Raw genomic sequence first — 20,704 nt, forward strand, 5'->3', positions numbered from 1 at the left:
AAACGATAAAATTTGTGCAGCCAAAAACTGTGTCTTCCCTCACTTTCTATTTGCAAATGCAGCTCTAGTCAAGCATGTATACTTGTCATTTTTGTGTATACCTAATGCTTAGAAATTGTTCTCTTATGTTTAAATGTGATAAGAACAAATAGAAACTGCGTGTTGAAATACCTTAAGCTACTATAATATTTTATTTTGTAGAGGAAAACTTGCAGGTAAATCACTGTCTCCTCCTTGCTGTGCTCAGGACCTTTTTAGATTTCTCTTTTCATTTGAATGCATCTGAAAGTGATGTATTCTGTATGTGATTTGGGGAAGTTGTGGCTTTGCCAGTGGAAAAACAGGACTTGGAAAAATTGAGGGCAGCACTTTCAGAAGTGTTTGTCTTAAGTCAAACATTGTGAACTTAACTTGGAAACTTACTTGATGTCTTGTCTGTAACTGCTGAGAGCTCACAAATTCCCACTGAGTTCAAGGCAAGTATGAGAGCTCAATTTTCAGGAGTTGGACAATTTTTTTATATATACCCACATATTTATTTAGATTCCTAATATATGAAAATATTTGCCTGGATGTTAAAGAACTTGTTGTGATACATATACACAGGAGATGATTTACTCTGAGCAGAATGTGCCGAGTATAAATCCTTTAAAAAAAAGATTAATTAAGGATTAGAAAAAGATCATTGTCGTAGAATCAAATAAGTTGATAATGAAAAGATCATTGTAAAGTTCACTTGTGAAAGGATAGCTGTTGTCTTTTCTCCTGAGAGTTGTACATATAAATACTGGTTTAACGAAACCTACAACCTGGGCATAGAATTTAGTGACCTTTATAAATGACTCTGGACCATTAGCAGGTTTTAGAATAAACTCATCTCAAACCTTCAGGGATCAGTCTTGACTTTGCTCAAGTCTGACAGTGAATGAGTAGCTATTTTGTTGGCTCCCAAAGTGAACAGCATGCTGCTTAGCAGAGGATTACAAAATACGGTATCGGATAATACCTATGCGCTCATGGCAGACATTAACCTAACTTAATTGCATGGGTGAATTCCAGCTTCTTCTCTCAGGCAGATATGTTTAAGTGGGCAGGATGCATGTTTGCTGCCACAGGGGTCTGTACACAGGTCACTGTTCCTCAGAAGAATGTATAAGGACCAAGGAATGTATTTTAATAGCAAAATACAAACCCAACTTTGTTCAAAAGCACAACGAGCTTTTCTGACTGTTCTGGTGAGGTGTGTGCGGCCAGTGTACATCTACCGTAGGGCGACTTGAGACGTGTCCGTTCGGAGCATAGTTTTGCCCCACCCCACCGTGCCAGTGGAATTCTGTGATTCACACAGCTTTCTGTGAGTCATGCACAGGCACGGGGTTAAAGTGCTCCAGGTTGTCTACTGAGGTTCTTGCTGTACTGCTTGTGGGCTGGAGGGCCCAGCTATCATCCACCAGGGTGTTTCACAAGCGAGAATGGCTTGGATATCCTTCTGCCTGCAACCTCGGATACAGTCCCACCCGAAGGGGAATGTGGGGGGTGTTTCTTATGTTGGGTACTGAAAAGGTGGATGTGCTGCTGTGTGGCAGTAGTGCCTGGGCACGGGTAAAAAATCTTGATCAAAGCTTAGTTTCTGCTACACACAACCGTAAGTCAAAAGTAGAGCTTTTCCTCTCAGCTCAGCTCCAAAATAATATAAAAATGAGCGTAGCTGGAAAGGGGGTGTTAACTCTTTGGTTTCCTACTTTATTTGGGGCTGTGAGGTCCTTGGAAAAAACAGAATGATTCAGGGCAGTGCCAGTGGATCGACATTGGACACAAGGCGTGCAGGTCCCATTTGTGGGAATTGCATCTTGGAATGTGCAGCTCAAGAGGCTTTACAGGACCTCTTGTACAAGTAGGCAAATGGAAATGTGAACAGTATCGCAGTTCATGAACAGGGAGTTCATTTTACCTTCAGTGTGACATTGGTGGGACCCAGGTGAGAGTTCTATGCTCTGGTTTTGGTGCCCACCTTTAAAGAGATGAAGAAAACCTGGAGAGAGCCCAGAAGGAGTTACACAGGTGATTAAAAGCTGGAGGAAAGCTAATTTTGAGAGCCCAGTGAATTTGGGTATCAGAAATGATGGGAGGGGCATTTGGCTGGAACTTCTAAATACTTTTACCATGAAATGGCATTAGAAAGTGGTCTCACGTACTGGAGACAAACACAAGAGGTCTCTTTTCTGGAGGGTGAAATTACACAATTCAAATAGGAAATCAAAGACAGTTTTCATAAAATAAGCATGATTAAGTGCTGGAACAAAATAGCAAGAGAAGTGGCAGATTCTCTATTCTTCTTTGTTTTCAAATTAGGACCAAATGTCCCTTTGGAAAGTTTTCAGTTCAGCCAAGCTTTTAGATTCAGTGTACAGGTGATCACTAATGACCTTCGTAAGATTAATGTCACAGCACAGACGAATGCTCCTTCTGAGCCTTTTGACAGGAGAGTGGAGAAGAATATTGGTACACTCAGCCTAAAACTGTTCCTGTGTGCCAGTTGCTTTGTATACTTATGTGGTGGGCTGAGCCTGGTGGGGGCCAGGTGCCCACCAAAGCGGCTCTGTCACCCCCCTCCTCATGCAGCCAGGGGAGAGAAAATGCAAGGAAAGGCGAAAGGCTGGTGGGTCGAGCCAAGGGCAGGGAGATCACTCGCCACACAGCAGCACGGGCAGAGCGGACTCGACTCGGGGAGATCAGCTGAATTTGTTACCAATCCAACGGGATTAGGGTAACGAGAACTAACCCGAGGGTTAAGAACAGCTTCCCCCCTCCCCTCCCCCCTCCCCAGGCTCAGCTTCGCTCCCGATGTCTCTCCCTCCTCCCCGCGGCGGGGCAGGGGGACGGGGGATGGGGCTGGGGTCAGTCCCGCACACGCTGTCGCTGCCGCTCCCGCCCCTCACACGCTGCCCCTGCCCCGGCCTGGGGTCCCAGGGGCTGCGGGTGGGGGTCTGCTCCCCGTTACCCCCCGGGGCTGGGGGCACAGCCTGCCTCGCCGGGGGCTTCCCCACGGGCTCCGGCGCCTGGAGCCCCCCCGCCCCCTCTTGCCCTGGCCTGGGGGGCTGCAGGGCTGTTGCTCTCCCACGGGCTCCCTCCCCTCTCCCCCTGCAGCTGCTCTTGCGCAGGAACTTTCCCCCTTTTGAAACCCGTTATCCCAGAGGCGCTGCCAGCGTCGCTGCCGGGCTCGGCCTTGGCCAGCAGCGGGTCCGTCTGGGAGCCGGCTGGCATCGGCTCCATCGGGCACGGGGGAAGCTGCTGGCACCTTCCCACAGAAGCCACCCTGTGCCCCCGCGAGCACAGCCTTGCCGGGCAAGCCCACTACAACTTAGAAATTAGAGTTAGAGTAAGAACACAAACTTGCCTTTCTTTTCTGTCTTTTTTTCCTAAATAACAAGAATGATCCAAACTGTCCTCCAGCAGCTATCAGTCTTACTTTCAATATAATGGATTTAGAAATTAAAGACAGTAACCAGAGAAGAAAAATTCTGTAGCTGAAGACATTTGATTTAGATAAGGGTCCAATATTTAACCAGCTACAATTAAAAAATATAAAAAAATATATTTCAAACCCTTGGGTAGAGTTGTGGTTTGGAGACCACTCAGGCTGAAATGCGATAATGAGTGATGGATCCTCCAAGGGCCTCGTTTCAGCACTCAGCAGTGAGTGTTTTCAGCTCGGCAAAGACAAGTGCAGTTATGCAGAGGAGTGGGAAGAGACCCTCAGTAGGAAATGCTGCCCAAGTCAGTCCTTTCTTAGGTATTTCTTCGAGTTTAACTTTGGTTTCAGTGCCAAGTGTGATCTGTCAGGGTGCCCTGGTTGAAAAGGGTAGCATGTGGCAGAATGGGCCATGCCGTGCTGGGAGCTTATGGTGCTTGCCCCTGTGCTGTGCTTTTCAGCTCCCACCATCATGTATCACACCATGGCTGGAGAGTTTGTGTTGCTTGTAATTAAGAGAAAAACCTAAATACGCTCACAGATGCAGGCACCTCTGTGAGGACTCCAGCCTTGCTAGTGTAGAAGTGTGAGGATGGCTTCTCAGGGTTCTTCTACAGTGATGGTGGTTAGCTCTTGAGATCATGAAGTCAGAAAGATGAGGAAATATTTCAGAGACGTGGTAAATAAACAGGAGGCTTCTGTCTTCTTAAGACATTCTGGTAAAATGCCCGGATGGCAGGTCTCTTCATTGTTTTCCTAGGTTCTGGCAATTTTGGGATAAAACTCACTAATACACTAATTCAGAGTTGTACTGGGTCTCCTCAAAAAAAGGAAATCTGGACAGCGAGCTGAGGGCAGAAGAAGAATGGAAAGGAAAAGTAAATGACTTAGCAGGCACGTTTTATGTCCTGCATTTCTGCCTCTTTAATGTGTTCCGTGGGCTTTAGATAGTTGAGCCTTGCTCCCATAACTGAGCAAGTTCAGCATGTGAGAACTTTGTCAGTTAATTTTTGTTACATCTTTGTGTAAACCCCTGTTGCCTACTGCAAAAAGCTATGCTCCACAGATAGCCTTTTTTTTTTTTCAGAGGTCAGGTAATTCTCTGCAGGTAATGCAAACACCAAAGTGATCTGGTTTCCTGGGATCAAGTAGTTCAATGTAGATCTTTATCCACAATTTCTTATTGGGGAAAACAACTGAAGCTTGTTAGGATGGTTTAAAAATGTAGATTCAAATTCTCTTTCAGCCCTAACACCAGTGGAACTTCTTTTAGGCCTCGGTTCAGCAAAATTCTTAGACGTGTGCTTAAATACATATTACTCATATGTAAGCACGCTTTGCTGAATCTTAAGTAACAGATGAATTCAGGCAACAACATACACTGTCCCTTCTGTTAAGTGTAAGATTTTGGTTTTGGCAGGAGTTCAGTTGCAGATTTTCCTTACGGGAGACGAGCTGAAAAATGTCTGCCTGAAAAGCTCATCTAATTCCTCTTGGTAGTATTTTAGAGCATGACAGAATTTCTTGAAGAATAATTGCAATAATGCCAGATCGCATGTGTGCTCTAAGTGCAGGTGATCAGTTGCAGGAATTCAGGGGCTTTATTTGATAGTCATTGCAGGAGATAACTTATCAGGTGCCTCCAGTTTGCAGCTCATAATGCTATCCACAGCATCTTTTCAGGCTGAAAATTTTAATCCAGTGGTAATGATTGTAAAAACTGCAGTAAAATAAATCTTTACAATGAGGAATATGGGTTTGGTTTTTGTTACTCTGAGGGTGCAGGAGACAGGCAGGGAATGAGCTTTGCAGAGCTAAGGGTTTGAAGTCTCTGTACTCTCAAAGCTGAGATGTATTTCACCATAAAAACAGGAACATGTTCTGTCTCTTACATGAAGGCAAATGTTTGAGCATGCCATTCTTCTTTAATTTGCACTTTTGCCACGGGATTGAAGGCACAGGAAATCGCCACAAGATCAATCAGAAGCCCAAAGCAAACTGTATAATCCCAAAGGTATGCAGCTCATTTCTTACCTGGTAGCTATTGATCGAACGGGAGCACTCGTGGGGGTTTCATACAGCAGTTTAATTTTAAGGGACAGCTTGTAAAGGTATCACAGTTCAGTTGATTACTGGTGCTGCTGCTGCCTCAGCACCAGCCTTTGTCCAGACTTCACAAGCTAATTGCTACAGCGCTCTAAGAAAAGGATCACAGCAAGGGCTGACAGCGCTGCTGTTTTAAAAGGCCTAAGTGGTATGACAGTAGCAGTGCGTATTGTTACCCTGAAGGTGTAGAGAGCCGTTGTGAACTAGCCCATGCCCTCCAACTGATGTGAAAGCGCAATTGGTTCATGGTTGTGGATGCAACCTGCCTTTGTGTGCATACAGAGTCTTGGAGACAACAGCTCCCTCTTTCTGACTGAGGCCACCCGGTGCTGCTGTATGTAGATGTCTATTAATAGGACGTTGCTCATGTCCCGTCTTGTAGGGAGAAGTTCCTTGTGACACTGGAAACGGTCTTTTGCGTATTTGCTGCCCTGGGTTGAACCTTTGTTTGCTCTTGGTGGTAATAAGGCACAGAACATCTTAAGGGAGCTGTGTCCCTTCAGTGTATATTTATCAGCAGTTGGTGAGTGTTTAAAATACCCAAATTCCCAGTGGAAGGTTCATTTTCAATTCATACTTGTTCTGTCCCCACAACATATTTATAAGTCTGGCCTGAGTCACTACTTGTACGTTGCGTGCTGCCAGTACTTGCTTTGTAGCCTCAAATTAAATGCTCTGTGAATGTGATTTTCATGGAGAATAAAACAAAATTCAACATCAAATCTATGAGCTTTACACTGAGGTGTGTGGTACAAATATATGTGTGTGTGTCAGTTGTGTCAGTGGTGTTTAACTCTTCAGTGCCTCGTGGCTGACTTTTAGGTAACTCAGTTGCAGGCTCAGTATCTGTTCATCTGACTGCAACTGTTCTGAGCACCGAGGAAACACAGCGAGAAACACTTAAAGGAGAGGAGCTAATGAGTATTGCTGCAAGGGGTACGTTGCTGTGCAGTGAAAGTCTGCTGGGTAGCTAATGTCCTTGCACGCTTTTCCCTGCTGTTTTCTAACCACATACTGTCCATATAGACCAGAGCAGACTGGAATTTTGGGATTTTTGGTCTGTAATCCTGCCAGAGCCATTGGCTAATACCTGGTGCTCAGGGGAGGACAAGCAGGCCGGTGATTCAGTGCTGTGCATGTGGGAACATTCCTCCCCGACCCCCATGGCTTGGAGCGTGAGAGCTGGATGCCCTCAACTTGCATAACTGCAATTGTTACTCATCCCTGACTCAGACCCGGTGTTCAGATTGAATTCATGGCCACCTGAATGTTTGGTGGTTTCCAGGCCATAACTGGAGCTGGCAGTAGGTCCCGATGCACCACTGCACATGGAGCAGTTACTTTGAGGTGTGATTCACAGGAAAAGCCAAGCACTTTGGAGAGGTGTGAGTTTGGTTAGGAAACAGGACTGCAGAATTTGCTGTATATGCCGCTAAGACTGCGGTTTGTGTAGATGAGTAGCTGAGATAACTTGCAGCGCTGCTGCAGCAGTGCAGAATTTTTGCCCGAGTCACTTTGCATCTTTGGGATAAGTTGCAGCCTGTGCTTAGCCCCGTGCTTTCCGTTTTAACACCTATCAAGACAGATAGTTAAAAGCTATTTCAGGTATGTCTGCAACTGCAGTCTCAGACAAACCCATTATTGTAAAATTCAGGGAAAGGGAGGTGCTCGCTGCTAAAAAGAGGCAGTCAGATGGTAGAGATGTCAGCTGGCTTCAGACGTTCAGGTTCGCCTTGCGCAAGAGGCTGAACCATGAATGAGTCTCAGCAAAGGAATGTAATCTTGTCTTCTGGTAATTAAGTCAAACTTGGATACCAGCCCATGTAAGAGCCCAAGTACCTTCAGGTACCAATTGGTGGAAAAATGTTTCCTTTATCTTGATCCGTGGTTAGCCTGATAATATTCTATGCTTTAGAAAAACAAAAAAAGGATGGGATGGGAAAAGGGTAATCAGAAATGTTTGAGGTAGGACTGACACTGGAAACTCTCCTTTATTTAGAATGTATTTAGTTGTTTTTTACATTTTAGGAGGTATTTAGTAGTTTCTCTGCATTGCTCTGTTGTCCCAGCTAGCCCTGGTCCAGCAGGGCACTGATCTGCGTGCTTAACTTGAGATAAATAGACCAGTCCATTGACTGTGTCCCGTCTGTAAATGATACTACTAGATGTGATGTCATGAAAGGTTTTCAGTTCTGTGACTGCTTTAAATAAAGTTGGTTCAGCTCTAACAGAGAACCTGTTCCCTAAGGGCAGCTCTTCTGGTTGGCCCAGTCCTGGGCCTTACTTCCGTGGTGACATCTCAGATGCTTGAAGATGCATGTGCTTAAAGTTGGGGTTGTTTTTTTGGGGGGGAAAGGCAGGGTCTCAATAAAGAGTATCAGTTTCCTCTGAGGGCTGCCTTGGTGCAGCTAGCCTCGGTAGGTCTGGAGGCCGACCCCCAGGGAAAGGTGGTGTGGGTAGGTAGCTAGCTGACACAGAAACGGAAAACATGTCCATTCCCTATTTCTGATTATCAGAGGGCCTGCGATCAATAGTTGGCCGGTGGTTCGTGTCTGTCCTTGTTTCCTTGAAAGGTAGTAATTGCGTTCTGCTATTAATCATTCCAGCATGAAATGTATGGCTTTTGATGGTTCTTTTAATTGGTGGGGGTTGCCTGGCAACTAACGATGGAAACTTTTCTCTGTGTTGATTGACTGACCATAGATGTATTCCTTCCACAATATTTTTGTATTCATAATGTGGAACCAATCACTGAGAGCACCTGTGATCCTTTCAGGGGTTGGAAAACACATAAAGTACAAAAAATACGCTCTAATTAACAAGGTTTCTGCCCCTGTTTTTTATTTCTCAGTAAAACCCACAGAGAACCTAATCACTTCCTTGCATAGTTTTGTGTGTTTGGAATGCCACCTATTGTTTGGTGTAACAAGATTTGCTAAAATATCCCCGTTTCCTTATCAGCATCTGTAATTTGCAGGTCTCAGTTGTCTTAGTCAGAAACCCCTCTCTCCTGTGTGGTTTTCTTCATCGTTCCCTTCTACTCTTTTTATTATTTTTCCCCCCTCCTCTTTCTTGCCTTCACCTCCAACCATTTAAAATGTTTCTTTGGAACACATCTCAATTTTTCCAAAAGAAAAGATTCCCTTGGGCTGCTGTTGAGTTCATCTCTCAAAGGGGAAGAAATTCAGATAATCCAGAACAGAGCGCAGGCAAGTCACTGACATTATCAACAGATGTTTCTGTTTCCTATTTCCAGGTTCTGTAATTTTTAAGTATGACCTGAAAACAAAGGGAAAAACAGGTGGAAGGAAAAAAGTGAAGAAGAAAATTAACAAAAGGAGGATACACACAGTTGGCGTCCTGTAATTTTAATGATCTTAAGTTTCTGCTATATGTTGTCTGTATATATTTTGCAAAGCGCCTAGTCAATGCTTCAGTGATGTCCTTGATGCTTTACTTAGCTGAAAACTAAACCCCAGAATGCCACAGTGCTCTGAAATAATTTCTGATTTTATATAGATCATTACCACTTCTTCAACAATAAATCAACTCTGTCTCCACATGTGCCAGTTATTCAGTTTTGTCCTTCATCACTTCAGCACTTCTTCCTCCCACAACCAACTGGTGATTTTGTCTCCAGTGCCTGTCTCAGTAAATGTGGTCCTCATACACAAACCTGTCTGTGTACACAAACTCTTTCATGTGCTCTCATGTGTTTAGCCTTCCCTCTAAACATGTTTCATCTGGATACTGTCCTATCATTTGACTGAATCTCCATCTTTCCTTTGCTCTTACTCTTTGGATGTGTGGATCTCACCATCGCTGCTCTGGACTGACCCAAAGCATGCTCTGTGGACAGCCATTACCTGATTGTTTTCCTGGTTTGCTGGAAGGATTGAACTTTAGGTTTTGTCTCTGCGTCTTCTGTGAAGAAGGGAAGGCAAGCGTTCCATCTCCTTTGACTTTTTCTTCTTCCTTCTTTCTGCCTATGTTTGCTGTGGCATGTGCCTTCCCTACTACGGAAGAATTCAGACTTTATTTTTGTGTGGGCATCTTTTGTTCTTCATTTCAAACAAGCACAATGGATTTCTGTAGTAGAGATCTTAACTGCATGTCAGTATCTTTTTCTCCGGAAAATAGTGAGCTTGCCCCCTTGTCCTTAGCACTGTTTGAAATCTTATTGTACCCTGGTCATTTCCCGTTTTGACTTGTAATGCATATCTTAGGCTTTTCCTGTATCCCCGAGTTCCCAGGGTCTAAAGACTCCAGACTGGTGGCAGCTCATCATCCCCTTACCAAGGAGGCAAGATTATACTGCTTTGCAGCCGTGGAAACTTCAGTCTGTTCTTCCTCACCAGCAAAGCTCCTTTTCCAAACTTTCCATGTTCTTCTACCACCAAATAGTTTTCTGTTCTTACCCCTGTTACCTGCTTTCCTGCTGACCCCAGTCTTGGACTTCTTGCTGTCCCTTCCTCTGGTGACACTCTGCAGCACAGTGGCAGCATCTCTTCTCTTCCCTCTTGCCAGGCAGCACACACCTCTCATTCCTGCCCTAACAATGATAGGAACTCTTAGCAAAGGACACGGTGTGAAGTGCAAATCTGGTTTTGCCTCTTCTGTTGATTTTCATCCTCATGTACTAAGAAAAGGACTTTATTGGTTTGTACCTCATCCATGCCTCCTGTCCAGACTAGGTTACTAACTCATCCTTAATAATAATTCTTGTTTACTGCTTATTTCAAGGGAGAGGTGTCTGTATAGCCTGAGAACTCATTGATGTTCCACACCAGAAAGCAGCCTGGGTTTTATCTTAGAAATTAATTTTACAGATCAAAGGTTTCCACTGCCACTCTTTACTTTAAGGATGCTTTTACTTCTTGTGGGTCTAGAAAAGCTGTTTCCCATTAAGGATCTTGCTATGTATAAAACAAAATAAAAGATATTTTTTTTTCTTAAAGTTTGTCTTCACATTTATAAAACAGAGTGGCAGCAGACTTTAGCATTCTTTCAGGCTTTCTTCTGGCAGAGGGCATTGGCAGATGACAGAAGAAAAAAAAGGAGAGAGGAGTGATAGGTTGGTGGTCACGAAGGGGTAAATCGGCCCTCTTAATCAGAGGACAGGGTTTTACTCCACTTGCTATGGGCTTCCTCATCATCTTGTGCAGATCACTTGGCCTGCCTGGCTTCACCCATGTGGAGATAATTCTTCTCACCTACCTCACACGAGTGATGTTGTGCTGATTCCATTAATATTTTGAAAGTGTTTGAAGGTCCTGGGGTCAAAGTACTGGAAAAGTGAGAAGTTTTGTAAATTATTAAATAATTACTGTTATATCACAAATAGATGCATTTGCTGGAGGAAGCACTTGCAGTGTCTGGCAGCCAAGCCATACAGCTGCTGCAGTGTGCTACTGAAAATAATTACTTGCTCAAATAATGCACGTTTACGGTTTATGGAGGACCATTTTGAGGATTATATATCATTATATACATGGACTAATGTAAGATTTTAAAAAGACTGCTTTCCCAGCATCAGTCCCTTGAGTCCTTAGTGCCTGGGCCACGTGAATAACGTTCCCATTCCTCTGTCCAAGCCTAACGTTGTGTTTTTAATTTATTTTAAGTATCCAAGGAATGCTGTCTCCAGTATTCAGAGGACTCAAAATCGGATGTGAGGCACAAATGCACCAGAGAAGCTTATCAGAGAAACAGGCTTGGCGTGAAGCCTACATAAACAACCATAAATTTTTTCTCATTGAAATGACGGGACTTGGGAGGATTGGCCAATTATAGCTGCAGTGGGCTGTCCTTGGGCACCAAGGAAAGTGCTTTGGTGACCCCTGGTATTGGACATGAGCTGAATGTTTTGCTTGCTTATAAACTTACTGTTACAAAATGACCAGCTTGGTTGTGGTAAATTGACTTCTACAGGTCGCTTTCCAGAGTTATTTACCAGCAGTGGATGTTTTCTCCTATCTTTGGACTTCTTGGGAAATTTCAGCTTGGTTTTAACCCAGGTAGGGAAGCGATCTTCTTCCCAGCAACTCTTCCCTGCCTCTCTCCCTCAAAACACAGCACAGGAAGAAACTCGGTAAATTTGATCTTAGCCAGAAAGCATTTTTCCCCCCTTCCAATAAATACCTCATTTCCTGAAAATCCTGCCTTTGACCAGAACTTCTACTGGGACTTTTTAGATTTATCATCACTCACAGCCAAATCCAGTTTCAGTGAGTGTCAAAGTATCCTTGACTTTGTGGAGAGTGACATGAGTTCTTAGCTGGGCAGCAGGAGCCTGCTCCCATCACACCAGCATTAATGGTGTGGTTTGCCCTAGGTGAGCCTGTTCCCTGTACTTGTATAAAAAGCAGATAATTTTGCAATATAGCTTTGATTATTGAACACCAGGCCAGAAATAGCAAAGAATTATTTTATGGTTTTACTGAGAAACTCCTAGTATTCTGCCAACATGAAACCTGTATGTGGGTGCCCTGCATTGAAGTGACACAAATAAAAATAGATTATCTTCATGCTTGCAATCTCAATCCCACGGTCTTGAAATAGGTATGGTAAATACTTCCTAAAAACAAACCTGAAGTGAAACCCTGCCATGGCCTCCCTGATGGCCAACGTCCAGTCCGTATTCAGTACTCCTCCATTTATAGAATTATTGACTCCATTTGGCAGTTCACAGGACCAGTATCTGATTGAGCGCAGGCAGCACGCTTTGGCAGCCAGCAGAGATAACGTGATATGCTGTGGTGTCAGTGCGTGTCTGGAAATCGGTGCTGGGCTGCAGAGGATGAAAGCAATCTGGCTGGGGCTGGTACCTGATACATAGGTGCTCTGTGCTGTCCCTTAAACAGTTGCCTTCTCTTGATGATGCATTCTCTCATGAGAGCTCACCAGATCTCCTGGCTCAACATTCAGATAAATTAATGAGAATTATTTTCTTAAGGTGATGGAGAATGCGGGAGTGTAATAGCTTTGGGTGTAGTCCTTGCCTGCCCCGAACATCCCAGCAGGCTCAGGGCATGCAAGGAGTGAGGAGAAATTCCTTGGGGAATGACACTGAGTGTTTGCTGGATGCTTGGTCCTCTTGTTCCTCTTCTCATGGGCATGGTACTTGAGGAACAGGCCTGTGTCCTGTGCTCCTGAGCCAGAATAACCTCCTACTATCATCCTGGGGTAGCGGGGGCTCAGGTGCTTCAGCATTTCACCCACAACATTGCTGTTCCTGGGTGATGAAACAACCACCCTGCAAGCTGAAATGACAGAGCCTCTGTGCCATGTCCCGTAAAGCAAGTGACAGGTGAAGATGTAGCTCAGTATGCTTGCATTTAAATTTTAGTTTGTGTGTGATGTGACTAAAGATCCGGAAGCCCAACAGAGGCAGTAAATGTTGCTGGCACTCTCGGAGCATCTTCTGCTGAGTGGTTTTGCAAGTGCTCCTCTTGCAATTCGAGAAAAGTGCTTTGGGACAGGAGGGTGTAGGGCAGGCTGTTGACAGCTGTGGCCTCTTGAGGTGGTTCAAGCCCCATGGTAAACTGAGTTGTTTCTGAGGTCACTGGGGCCTTGCAATGTAGCTCCTAAAGTCCCCTGTGAGCACTTGCTGCCTTGTGGTGTTAGAGGCAGGCTTGCAACAAACTGGTTTCAAGTCCCATGGATACCCTCCCTTTCCTCTGCCTGTTCGTCCCATGGAGTGCAGGTGGTGCAAGGCACTGGGTGCTCAGCGCGGGGTTCCCTCGCTGCTTTGTGCACCATCCTGCTCCTTTCTGTCTTTATAAATTCCCTTCATAGATGCAAACCCCCCTGTACTTCTTCCCTTTCCTGTTCAGGGCCCCATATAACCACATTCTCACCTCCGTATCTGCTGTGACTGTTTCTCCCCCTGTGACTCAGCTGGTCAGTCCCTCGCATTGCCATCCCGTACCTGCTCCCTCTTGTCCTGCTCCTGCAGCCCAGCCTTGGGACGGGGCCAGCCTGCCTGCATTTGGGAAGGGGCTCCCACCTCCTGTTTGCCCAGCCACCCTGCCTTCTGCTGGCAGGGACTCTGCTTCCAGCAGTGATCCCTGCTCGGGATGCCTCTGAGGCTGGCTTCTTTCTCCTCCTCTCCCCCAGTTCCCAGTCTGATTTTTCTTGTCTAAAACCGTCGAGCCTTGACTTTCTGTTGCTGTGCTCCTGTGAACTTGCACAGTGTTTGGAATAGTAGTCGTAAAAGTGAAAGATGAGCCAGGCAAGAAATAGGAAAAGAAGTGGAGGAGAGAAACCTGAAGTATCCCCTGTAAGGAGAAATAAAATCAGCACTGGCTGCTGGCTTCTGACAGCACGGCCGATTTGACTGGTGCGGGTGACTTACAGTGCCAGTGTATGTGCAGAACGCAGCTGTAATACCTGCCAGCTTTTTTAATTGTACCTGTGCGGAGGAAAGGCACCCGATTTGATGGAACAATTTTTGATTACTGACTGCTGTGTCTTAATGGTTGTCTATCGGTGTGTTGTTTTAAAATGCAAGTGTGTGTCCTGACATGCAATGGGATATAGTCATAGAGCCTCAGTCACTTACTTAACTCAGCTGGCTGCCTGGGTACTCTACACTGTCAGTCTTCCAAATGCATTCCCTGCAAAATATTTCCTGGAAATAATGCAAATAACTTATTTGAATGAGCCAGTGGATTAGCAACCTTAGGAACTAGAGCAATGTAAATTCAGATCTATGGAAACAATTTGCTGACTCAGTATTAATAGTCCAGTAGTCTCCAAAGTGGGGTGCAGGCACCCCAGAGAGTGTTTAAGACAATCCATTAGAGTGTGGGAAGAAATTACTTTAGTAGACGTAGATAATATATAAATAAATATGCATGTATAGGTGTGCATGCCCAAACATTTTTTACTGATGTAGAGCACAATCAAAGAAGTTTGGAGACCACTGTTCTGGAGGAAGAAAGCCTAAAGAATACGCGGCCACCAGGACTTGTTTTGCTGTTTCCGCGAGTTGTTTAACAAAGGAGAATGTTATACGCTTGGGGAAATGAGGGTGGAAATCATCTGCTCAAACTTTTAAGAAGGCATGTAGGTGAGCGCCAGAGATCGTGTTTTCTAAGCCTTGTTTGTGAACAGATGTTATTTTATATTATCCTGGTTAAATTCTAGTAGCAAATCATCCCTGTTGTTACAACTGTTCTTTTTCAGACCATGCTGGGTGAGGTTAGTTCAAGTGAAGTGGCCAGCGGTTAATATCTCAGGAGTACGGTGGTGTTTAGATGGTGATGATAATTTGGGGTTACACAGAGGTGGCACAGCATGGATGCTGGCAGATGCAGACATACAGTACCTAAATGTTGAAACCTTGGGAAGGTTCCAGTTAAATACATGCAAAGGGGAAATCATCCTTTATCAGTGAAGTTCTGCAGCTGGTTCTGTGCAGTTTTGAATGATTAACTTTGGGGTTTACAGCAGCCAATGCATTTGGTATTTGTGGTTTGCTGTATAGCTGCTTTTTCATATTTGCTGTATAGCTGCTTTTCCACCTAGTCCAAATGTTGGACTAGTGAACAGGATATGTGAAAACAAAAAAGGGAAAATCAAAAGAAGGAATAACCAAGTTTGATACGAGCATGGCTGAAGGCAGAGGTTTTCGTTGTCTTAGTCACCACTGGCTGTAGGGGTGAGCTGATGTCTCATGCTGGGTAGGGAAGAGAGGAAGGAAGTGGATTTAGTGGAAAATTGATTGCATCTACTTGGGCTCTTTCCAGCTGAATTCTGAGTTAAGTACATTCATCCTGAACTAATCGTTGGGGAGAATTGGCTGAAATCTCACATACTTTTTAAAAGGAAAGCTAAGCATTAAAGGAACAATATCCTTATTGTACCTGAGTGCCAAAAGAAGTGAGTGCACTATCAGGAGTCCTACCTATTCAGCTCTCTGTCTTGGAAGCTGCTTGTGGTTTTAGTTCTAATGTGACCTGGTGCACAAAGCTGTGGTCAGTCCACCACAAAACATCAAGGATGGGCCATTTTGGTGGGCTGATTTCTGGTTATATTTTGGATTGGCTGGGCAAGCCCCAGTTCATTTCATAATTCAGTGCAACTATAATTTTCAATTCTATTTACAGCAAAGTATACTGGAATATTGTCTAAAACACGTATCTAAGGTCCTAGCAAGGTTTTGTTCAAAGTCATACAGAATAAATCTGCAGTAACTTTATTAAGAGTGTAATACAGTTTACCAGTGTGAGCAAGAGAAGAGTTGTCTTTCTGTGCAGTTCTTTCAAATTTACTGCTAAATAATCTGTTCCCAAAGAATGTGCTTCAGAACCAGCAGAATGTTTTAATGCTTTGCCATCCTGAGAATATTTATATTTTTTCCACTGTGTACTAAATTTTCTAAGCTTTCTGAGCACTTCTGGTCCTGAGGACCATTCCCCAATACATTCTTCCGTTATCACAGGAAGAACAAAGTTATAGCTGTTGCTCAAGGTGCTATCTCTAGGCTCAGTGGATCTCAACAATCTCACCTTATTGCAAAGATTCATCTCAAGGGGATAAGAATTAAGGACTGTGAGCTTGATTTCACAAACACATGGGTGCCGTGACATTGGTGTTGGCTGCTGGACGCTTTCTGGATGTGACTCAGATCAAGCATGGCTGGTGTGTTTAGGTTCAGCAGCAGCACCCTTTGATGCTGCTCACGCTGAGGTGCTGACGCATACGATGCTACTGTTCTGTGCAAATCCATTCTTGTTTTTCTGAGACAACGCAGAAGATCGTTCAGGGAAATTGCTCATCCCCCTTGAGGCTCTGTTGCATGTTGCCGCAGGATTGGGCTGTGTCCACTCCTTTTGTTCAACATACTTTTATGTATAAAGTATTAAGAGGTAGGTGATGCTGCAGCTCACTGTTCAGAGATGATATTCAGCAATGTGACTTGCTGTTTTAGCTCTTGATCGATTTTCTGACCATCCGCTTCAGGGCCAGGCTAAGCTGTGATTTTTAGTTGAGGCTGAACTTGAATGAAGAAGAGAATAATGACTTGCAAGAAAGAACCTGGTAGCAATGGTGAGGGGTCTGCAGTGCCCTCAGTTCAACAAGTTTACCTAACTTCTGCTAGTTAAGTTTGTCAGGTGGAATCTCTCATGGGTTCTTGCCCTGCTCTGAATGCCTGGATGTCAGGAGGGACCAAACATCTTTCTTTCCCCATCCCCTCTTTGTTTTCCCCTCTTTTTTTTCCCTTTTTTCCCTGGTCTTACTGGAATATGGTGGCTGCTTCTTTTGGATGTATTCCCACAGAAATTATCTCCCGTTGCGTATTACAGCAGTTCGCTCCTTGTGAAGGCTGCTCATTTACCTCAGGCGGTGCAGAACTCAGAGGCTCGATCATGTCTCCTACAGGGAGCTCACACAAAGAGTGAACTTTTTGAGTCAGGGGACTATCAGTTCAACTTCTATGTGTCCACTTCTGTGCTGTACAAAGAGAACCTGAGTGGAGTCTCAAGAGGGTAAAAATACCAGTTGTGCCTGGATTTGTGTCCCGTTCATTTCCAGGTGTGGTTGAAGACTGAAGTTTCAGGCTTTGACTATAAAGCTCTTCTCTGGTCTGGTGGTGGTGACTGTAGGGGCTGCTTTGTTCTTTAGGATGCAACAGGAGCTTGAGATCAGCAGAGGTTTAAAACAAAAAAAGCGAATGCTTCATACAATGCATAATGAAATTGTGGAGCTCACTGCCATAGGGACAGTGTGAAGGCCAAAAGTATAAATGATCTCATAGAGCAATTAGACAAATTAAAGAAGGATTGGTCCAGCGAGGCTATTAAACATAATAGTTATGATGCAACCTGTGGTGCAGGAAGGCCTTAAGTGCTGGCTGCTGGAAGCTGAGAAGTTATTCTTGGGAACACATCGTCCTGCATGAGCCCTGTTTTAATGCTCTTTCCCATTGAGCTTCCACTCTTGGCCAGAGCTGGAGACAGGATACTGGGCTAGATGGATCCTTGTTGCTGCCATTATGGTGGTTCTTACTGGAGCTTGAATGAAAACCACCCACCAGGTTGCGTGGGTAGCAGCCGGGAAGGCTGCGTTCTGCAGAGTTAGGAAGACTTGGGCTGGAATAGGCTGCAGTTTGGTGATGGCTTTATATTGCCGTAGAGTGGGCTGGCACTGGGACCCTGGCATAGCCTGATAAGACAAGCACTCTCTTAAGTCCTGGCTTATGCACAGCAGATGGAAATGTCAAATTCTTTGCTGATAACGAGCAGGGTCTGTGATGGAATAATGAAACTTCCCATGGAAGCTGCTTTGGGGGAAGAGCTATACCCCCTTCCCTCCCAGCTTGCTGAGTGGTGGGGAGGCCTCTTGTGGTTTTTACCCAGTCTCTGTGTTGCTTTGTCTTTGCTCTTTTTTTGCATTTCTAAATCCAGCCCGGGGGGGGGGGGGGCGGGGGGGAATCTTAGTTGAAGTACATTTGGAGCTTTATGTTACGTTTCCCTGTTAGTATGTCTGCTTGCTTACCAAGAAATACATTTTGAGATGCATGTTAATATATAAGCCCAAAATAGGTATTAGATCAATGCAGGCCATTGTATTTCTGTTTTAAAAAATACGCTTGGCTCATGTTTTTACAAACTCCTTTTCAACATAAGTTCTTCTGTTGGAGCTCCGTGGAAATAATTTATGCCTTAATCTTGAAATTGATGGGTGGTATGGGATAGAATAAATACGTAAGTGGGAGAGAAAGGAAACATCTGCCAATTTTAACTTTTGCAAATTATATGGATGCTTGAAAGTATCTGCTAAGTTTATAATACCGTCTGCGCAGGAACGCTTTGCCCTAGTACCAGAGGTCAGAGATCTTCTTGTCCCTGCAGCGTAAATAACCTGACTAAAGAGGAGGGGGAAAGAGAAAGGAAGAGAGAATTCCACACTAGAGTAAACGTGGCACGGAGATTATGGATACCCTGCCAAGAAAGGTGGGGGTTTCCAGCAAGGTGACAAAAGACATTAGCTACCTATCTACATAATCCTGCTGGAGACTGACAGTTCAAGCCATGCAGCTAGGTTTGGGCAGAAACGTACCAGCCACCCCCTCTCCAGCCAGTCTGGGGCTTGCTGGTTCTGGTGGTGGTGAGTGCTGCAAAGTGGTCAAAGCAAGACACGTTGCCTGCCTCAGTGCAGAAATGTGGGGGGATTTTGGCAGCAAAGGAGTGCTTCTGGATAGAAAGGTGTTTCCTTCAGTGTGATAGCTGACACAAAGCAAAATCCTAGGGAATGAAGTTTTTCATTTTGACATCATGGCAGTTTAAGGTAAACTGCAGAGGAGAGTCTAGAGTTTACCCTGGGCTACAAACATGTCAAAAAGATGAACTACCTTGTTTTCATCTGGATTTTACCACACGTTAGTGAATGCATAGTGAAGACAGACTTTTTTCTGGCAAAGATAGTACCTTGGGGCAGGTCTACAGCTTGTGTAAATTGTGATGAATTCAGTGATGCTGTCGCGATGTACCCCAGCTGCAAATTCAGCTTAGTGTAGTCATCCGAGGTGGGAGGCGAGTGGTACTAGCACATCTGTGTGGCAGGAGCTGGCACGTTGCTCCCATGCTGGAGAGGTGGTGCAGAGCAGAGCGCAGTGCAGAGCCTGGATAACAGCCCAGAAATGGAAATGGTAATTGTATTATACAAGAGTGTACTTCTGTGAGAGTTCACGTAAGAGCTGGGCAACGGTAGCTGGGAGGAAAAACAGTTAACTGCCGTCTGCCTTTTCAGGACAGATCAACCTGAAATAGAGAATGACAGTGAATACTGACTTTGTAGCAGTTAATTTGTACTGAAAAGCTCTTTTTTACTGTACAAATACGAGTTGGTATAGGAACTTAAACTATAGAGGAATTTTCAATTAGGATTTTAAAAATAACTTGTTTTAAATGATAATTTAAATAATAATGTTAAACCATTTTTGTGCTTTCCTTGCATCAATATTTTTAAAAAGTAAATCTAATCTCTTAAAAATGTTCGTTCATATCTTCCTGTGTCTGTCTACCTGATGATAATATTCGATTAGAATTTGTTCACAGACTCTGAATACTCTTTCCTGAAAGAACCTATGTAAAGGGAGAAAACAATACACATCCTGTACTCCACCTTCACAGGCCTCTAGCATACGATGCCACCTTTTGTTTGCAAGAGTTTAAATTTCAAATAAAATCCCAGCATTCTTTTGAAAAAAAGGAAAGGGCCTCTCCCCTGCTTAGATTGTCAAATCCCAGACTAGCCCGGAATTGAATAGGCCAAGTCAGTGACCTCAGGCAGAAAGAATGTTGGTTATTTACGTAGGGCTTCTGCTATTTTAGCAGCAAACCTTTTCTTCTGAAAGGACAATGTATACTGTTTTGTGTTTATGGCCAAGTAAAAAGCTTGTACATTTGAGATTTGCATCGTAATAGCCTCGTAACTCAATATACAGCATCCTCAAAAATAGCAGAGCAAGGCTGTGTTTTGTCTTGCCTGGTGCAGGTCTTTTAGAGGCTTTTACAAAAGTTGTCTGAAAAACCATCCTAAAGGTTCAGCTGCTTATATGTTTGCTTTGGTGGCCTTTTTTCCCCCTGGAGTTTTGCTTGCTTTCCCCCCCCCCCCCCAAAAAAAAAAAAAAAAAAAAAAAAAAAAAAAAAAAAAAAAAAAAAAAAAAAACCCAACCTAAAATTACGCGTGGTTTCTTTATGAGCTATCAGGCCAGTGCTCAAAATATTTTGATGCATCTCAAACTAAGCTGTGCCGGCAGCTTGAAACCAGGAAAATGTGTGAGTGCATCCGTGTGTGTGAGTGTGTAATTCACACACCAAGCATTTTTCCTGAAATAATGGAAGATCTTTACAGGCATTCTGGCCTGGTGGATGAGCCTGCAATTCCAAATGGTTTTTAAAGTGTGCCTTTCTCAATAGATCGTAACCATGAGGAGCTATTGTGTGAGTAAAGCACACATTTAGGATCCAATCCTGCATTCCTTAAAGTCAATGGGAGTCTGAGCGTGAAAGGAATGCAGGATTGGGTCCTGAAACAGGGGAGCAAAATTGTGTGCCAGATTGCTTTGAAAAGAAGAATACAGCACATCCACAGTAGCCACTTTTTAGTGTTTCA

General features: G+C 44.2%; 1 protein-coding gene across 2 annotated transcripts in view; it reads left to right on the top strand.

Annotated features, from left to right (window-relative positions):
* LOC121097933 (WT1 interacting protein) overlaps window positions 1-20,704 on the top strand; it is an 87,677-nt gene that overhangs the window by 33,581 nt on the left and 33,392 nt on the right. The window lies entirely within an intron of this gene.

Source organism: Falco naumanni, chromosome 15, assembly GCF_017639655.2.
Source record: "Falco naumanni isolate bFalNau1 chromosome 15, bFalNau1.pat, whole genome shotgun sequence".
In the NCBI taxonomy this organism is placed as follows: domain Eukaryota; kingdom Metazoa; phylum Chordata; class Aves; order Falconiformes; family Falconidae; genus Falco; species Falco naumanni.